The sequence below is a fragment of the Echinops telfairi genome, unplaced genomic scaffold (genome assembly GCF_000313985.2).
Source record: "Echinops telfairi isolate 266 unplaced genomic scaffold, ASM31398v2 ScPeMD7_2010;HRSCAF=2546, whole genome shotgun sequence".
NCBI lineage: Eukaryota > Metazoa > Chordata > Mammalia > Afrosoricida > Tenrecidae > Echinops > Echinops telfairi.
Window position 1 is genome coordinate 12499495 of NW_022105908.1, and position 6684 is coordinate 12506178.

Below are 6684 nucleotides of genomic sequence, written 5' to 3' on the forward strand. Positions count from 1 at the left end.
GTTCTGTGTTCAAACATGTCCCAGGGCTCTCACGAGTCAGACTGACTCAACGACACAGTGCAGTCCAGGTTGAAAACAGCTAAAATCCACCCCTTTTTAATTGAATTGCAGCCCTTCATCAAATTCAACCATCTATTTTATACTTCTTTTCAACATGCTTTTAGATAACCGAAGATTACATTCGCTCGCTTAGTCCTTGCACTTCCAAAGAATCCAGCTTCAATTCTAGTTAAACCGCGTGAAATTCTTACAGTGTAACATTTGTTATCAACAATTTCAAGGTGCATGCTGAAAATTACTTTCAAAATTCCGCTATTATAAACATTCTTCCTGATAAAGAGAGCAATGGCTGGGTTCAAGTAAAGAACTCAGACCTACAAATTGTAGTGTTCAGTTGAGAAGTCTCTTTCTCCCTATATGCCTATTAAAAATTACGTTGGGACATTTATTTGCTTAAATACCTTCAGAGATTATACAGAAATCAAGCTATAATATTAAAAAAATAATAAGCATATGGAAATTACATTAAAATTATTCAGGATATGCTTTATTTACTGCCCAAAGCAACTAATATAGTATTTCTAGAATACCATTCGAAACCACTTGATTCATATACTTGCAAACATAATTAAATTATAATTTATGTGCAGAAATTTGTTCATTTCTTGGGAAATAAATACTACAGTGATTCTGAAATTGAAATTCAGAAATGCTTATTAACCAGAAGCATTCAATAAATCCTTTTTAAGTTAATAGCCAACACCCACAAAGGAGAATTCTTATAAATAATTTTCGTCCTCAGCATTTTAAAATAGAATTGTTAACATGTTAATAGTAACTTAAAGAAAGAATAAAGTAGAATCTCCAACAGAAAGCATTAATTAAAGTATAACAAGTCTAATTATACAAACAACTCTTAGGATTACTTAGAATAAAAATTATAGGGATAATTTAGCATTGACAATAGACTTTAGGAAACATATAGATGGACAAAATCTTCCCTGTATCTAATTCTATGTGGTAAGTTAAGCTTGTAAATACATAATATAATATGCTACAGGAAGTGCTACTATAGACATATATTCAAGGACACTGGATGCACATGAGGAAACTGGATGGTTATGTCTGGAGAAAGATACAAATGCAAGTGATAGTTTAGTGATGGTCAAAACACTACATAGGAGACCAAGAATACACTGGAGGTAGAATGTGATGTGTGGCACAAGGGCAGAAATGGAGGGGCAGGAAGGGTTCATAATGATTATTAAAAAAAAAATCGACACACTGTTGGCTGTAATTGACATCATGCGTATAGACGAAGAGAGTCTAGAAAGAAGGAAAAGGTGGCCCATTTCTGAACACGTTGCCACTAAAAATGTGTGACTATCATGAGAACATTCCCTGCTAGTGCCCGAAGAGGAGCTGCTCAGGTTGGAAGACACTCAAACACACCGTGGGAATAGCTGCCTCCTCTGGGAAGAGTCGAGCTTAGTGATGTGGATGGAGCAGAGCTCTTAAGGACTTCAGCTGGATTTGCAAGCACTCAAAATGAGAAGAAACAGCTGCAAACATCTAGCAATAAGCGGAGCGTGCAATGGATGAAGTATACATCTAGGAACATTGGAGGTAGCAAAAACTAAAACAGAGATCATAAAGATTGATCTAATAGGTAAACATGAAAGACAATGGCCTGGTATTAACCAGTTTGGAAGGGATAACTACTGGATAATGATATGGTGCACTATTCCATGAATGGCAAATAGAAGTGTGATTTCCCAATACTGCCTTTGATAGAAGAGTATCCACACACCTACATGGAAGACCAGATACAAGTGACTATTATTCAAATTTATGTACTAACCCTAAAGTTAATGAAGAAGAATCCTACATGATGAAGAATCCTACATAATTCTGCAGTCTGAAATTGATCAAACGTGCAATCTAGGTGTGTTGATTATTACTGTACTTGGAATTTTAAAGTTGGACAGAAAGAAGGAGGATGGGTTCTTGAAATGTATGGCCTTGGTGGCAGGAATGACAGAATGTTGCAAGGCCAACAACTTAGTCAAGGCAAATACAATTTTTTTTCAACAACATAAATGGGGATTACCACTAAGAAGAATACATAGGATTCAAAAAGACTCTTTGTGTGGAAAGAAAGAATGACGAAGCACAATGTCATCAGCCAAAAAATGGCTAGGGATTGACTACGGAGCAGACCATCAACAGTTGATACATAGGTTCAGCAGGAAACTGAAGGAAATCGACATGTGTAATAGAACCAAAAGGAAGACCATGAGTTTATCTCACCTGGTTTTAAAGATCTTTATGAGAACAGATTTGATGCATTGAACGCTATTGACTCATTCCCAGAGGAATGGTGGGAGGACTCTAAGAACATCATACATCCTCAGCCTGATAGATATTCATCGAAAGGAGTGACTACTAGAAAGTTATTTTCCTGTGTTTTATTGACTTGTCAAAGTGTCAGGGTTGTATTCTTGAACCATACTCACTTGATCTCTCTAATGAGCAGATAATCTGAGGAGCTAGATGATATGAAGATGTGGCTCATTTATAACCTGCGGTATACAATTAGCACTTACCGATGAAGATCACAGACTACAATCTTCTGTCTGAATTACATCTCAGTGTGAAAAACAAAACAAAAATACTCACAACTGGACTAGTAAATTATGTTATGAAATGAAGAAAATATGAAAACTGTACAAGATTTCATTTTAATTATATTAACAACCAACCATTACTTGTGGAAACAAGTCATGAAATCAAGTGGCATACTTCATGGGATACATCTGCTCCAAAGACCTCTTTAGAGTTTTGCGAAGCAAATATGCCACTCTGCAGACTAAGGACACAATATCTTCATTTTTGTCATATACCTAGGAAAACTGGAACATAAATAAAGAAGGTCACAGAAAACTTAATGTGTTTGAATGGTGGTGCTTGTGATGTGGGAATATTGACGTATCATGAACCACCAGAAGAACAACAAAAAGAAAAAAAAAACATGGAAGACGTATAGCCAGATTGTTTCTTAAAATGTGGATGATAAGATTTGTTCTTATATGCTTTGGGCATGTTCTCAGGAGGGGTTCGACCATGAAGGAAATGCTGCTTTGTAATATAGTCAGTGGAAAAGAAGAAAAAGTCAACACTATGATTGTCGTATGTAAAGAATGGGCTCCAACATGGTAGCGATTGTGCGGATGGCACAGGACGTGGGAGTCTCCGCCCACTGCACACAGGGTCACTATGAGCTGGGACTTAATAAGCCCTAGGAACCACAACAACAATGCTACGAATAATACCAACAGCTAATTTTAGAAATTTACGAGAAAATGAAATTGTTTTTACTTATAATTCTGTATTATTAAATTGCCACAAGACTCAGTGTGGTAGTAAGAATCACTATTCCGTATTACAAGTAGTTGGATATCATAGTAGTGTCTATGACAAACTTTTGAGTTGTGCCTTTAAGTAGTATTCAAAGGATTAATTTGATAGACGGCCTGTAAAACAGATAGAAACATATGTACAAATGTGCTTAACACAATCACAATGGATGGATGGATGGATTGTGATAAGAATTGTAGGAGCCCCCAATAAAATGATTTAAATAAAAGATAGAACTATGATTAAAACTAATTTTGGGACCCTTATCGAAGCTGAAGTTGCTTCCACGTAGCTGCTGTAGTCAAAAAAGAGCCCACATTGAGTTTTTCCTTGACAGTCGCCATTCGGTTTGCTATAACCGATCTGCTACATTTCAGGAAAAGAAATTCCCTTAAAAACAAACAAAACAAAACTAATTTCGACTATAAAAGGTCAGGTGACATCAAGTTAACTCCAATTCAGGGTAGCATACGTAATAAGTGTTAAAGTAGACTTGCATCGCACGGACATTTTGATGGATATTTGTTTGTTTGCCAGTAGATCATCAGACCCATTTTTCAAAGTGCCTCTGGGTGGATTCAAAACTCCAACATTTAGGTTAGCATACGGGCATGTTCATCAAAAGTTCCACCCAGAGAAGTCAACTTCCGGTGCTCACTGCTTTCAAGTTGATTTTAAATCACAGTGACCCTTACAGGTTCATTTATTAAAATCATTTTATTGGGGGCTCTAACAGTTCTTATCACAATCAATACATACATCCATTATGTCAAGGATATGTGTACCTATGTTGCCATCATCATTTTCAAAACATTGTCTTTCTACTTGAGCCCTTGGCATCAGCTCACCACCACCCTCTTTTCCTCCCTCCCTCATGAACCCTTGATAATTGATAAATTATTATTTTTTCATGTCTTACACCAACTGCTGTCTCCCTTCATCCACTTTTCTGTTGTTCATTCCCCTAGAAGGGAGTTATATGTTAATCACTGTGATCAGTCCCCTACACACACACCCCCTTTCCCCTTACCCTCTGGTATCGCTACTCTCATTATTGGTCCTGAGAGGCTTATCTGCCCTGGGTTCCCTGTATTGCAAGCTCATCTTTCTCCCTTGGAGCAGCTGGTAGTTTTGAACTGCTGACATTGTGCTTGGCAATCCAAAATGTAATCCACTATGCCACCAGGCCTCCTAACACCAAGTAAGTATTAACACATATAAGATATGGTTATTGTTATGATACTTTCTGTTTTCCAAACATAGTTGAGGCTCCTGTCTTCAGGCATGTATAAAAGCACACTTGAGCAGTGACAGAAAAATATTTAATATAAGTAGTATTGAGCCTTCAGTGAAGCAAAGTAATATATCTGTCAACTATTTTGAACATTAGGAATCACATTATAAGGAAGAGGGATCGTTTTATAACTTCTATGAGAAGGGAGAAGATCAAAGGATGGTTTTACGGAAAGATATTTGAGCCGGTACCTACTCAAGAGTGAGCGATCAGGTGATGAAAAACAAGAAGTGAAACGAGAAGGCTGATGATGATGGTCAATTTTCAAACAGCAAGTCCAGTCGCAAGGCACTAGGGATGAAGAACTCCGCAAGTTGTGGAAGTTTTATACGCAAGGAAAAGGCAACAGACTTCAACGCTACAGTGTGGTGTCATGGAAGATTCATAAGCCAGAAAATGACACAGAATTTACTTGTTGTAGAAGAGGGTGGCAGGTGCTGTGTGTTATTTCAATACAGAAGAATGACCAGAGCAAGAGGTGGACATGCTGATCTACACAGACAATAGGGTCATCCAAGAACTCTGTGATGGCCATCTGATTATTTCTTGCCCTGTCCCTTTGGCACCTTCTGGATCGTAAGCTTCTAACACTCTGTTTAGGCCTAGAGGTCACGTGCCTTTGCTTCCTTTGCCTTACCTCAATGGGAAAATCATAGAGCCATTTAAAACATAATTCATATTCTTCTTCCTTGCTGAAGTGTACTTGTTATAATTTATTCATTATAGGGTGCATTTACCCAACACATCTGCCTCATCATTATTTTATTATTTCTTCATGTTTTAAAGTTGCATGAACCGCTGAGCAGCTGACGTGAGGAATGGGGCAAACAGCTGGGATCTTGCTAGATGACGATGTGGTACGTTTTGGGAGGCCTCTGTCTATCCAGTCATATATATATATTTATCTATATAGATCTATATAGGTATTTATCTATCTAGATCTCCATAGATATTCCATATATTCTTACAATTTGTCTTCATATTCATGCTTATCTTTTAATAGTCTAAAGTAAAGCTTTCTAATGTCTTAAATAAGGAGCTCTGGTGCTGCAGTGGGCTCCAGGTGGATCGCTAGTGGAAGCTCAGCAGTTCTAATCCACCCGCTGCTCCATAGAATAAAGATGGAGCTTTTGTGCCTGGAAAGATTTACAGGCTCTAAAATCCAAAAGAGCAGTTATACTCTGTCCTATGGGGTTCCTGGGTTTCAGAATGGATTCAATGACAGTTCATTTTGTTTGGCTTTGGGATGTCTTAGATGACCCTCTCTACGCTCTCACTATCCATTTCCCCAAGGCCATTGCCTTGATGAACAGTTTCTCAATATTGTGAAATCTAATTCCCATCGAGGCATTCAATGTCGTTCCACATTTGCTCCAAATTCTGTTTTCCTGAAAACTTTCTACAGATTCCAATTAAGTAATTTTATTTTCTGAAACAAATTTCTGCATCTTTGCTGCACACAATTTCTCATTATGCCTTCTTGTGTGGGGGGCATGCAGCCAGGCCCTCCGGAATTCTTTGAGAACTTCCGCTGAGACCATGGGGTCTTCCTCTGCTTTTTACCTGGGGAATATTCTTGTAATATATTCAACACTTTTATGAACATTTTCACAAGCTTAGAAAGTGTCATACAAAATGAGGGCTACTTTCCAAAGCAGGAGGAAAAGTAAAACCATAAATTTATCTGGATCTGCTCTTTCCTCTGCTTCAACTGTGGGAATTAATTACTGACTTTCTTCATGAGATTAGCCTCAAAATTTGGTTTTCCATAGGAACAGAAGAGTAGAGAAGACATCTATTTAAACATATATCTCCCTCAATATCAACTAATATTAGATGCATTTGCCTCTTGGTTCAATTTAAATTTCCTAGTTTTCAAAAACAGGGAAATAGTGTATAAGAGATGTTCTAAATTTACTTAATTTGGAATCATGCTACCATCACTTCCGGAGGAAAAAAAATGTGAGTACCAT

At 37.4% G+C, this 6684-nt stretch overlaps 1 protein-coding gene and 1 non-coding gene across 2 annotated transcripts in view; one reads left to right on the forward strand and one right to left on the reverse strand.

Annotated features, from left to right (window-relative positions):
- NRG3 (neuregulin 3) overlaps window positions 1-6684 on the reverse strand; it is a 1269559-nt gene that overhangs the window by 346558 nt on the left and 916317 nt on the right. The window lies entirely within an intron of this gene.
- Window positions 3673-3806, forward strand: LOC115870610. The gene has a single exon (XR_004046797.1). It is a non-coding gene; the product is annotated as a small nucleolar RNA SNORA16B/SNORA16A family (small nucleolar RNA).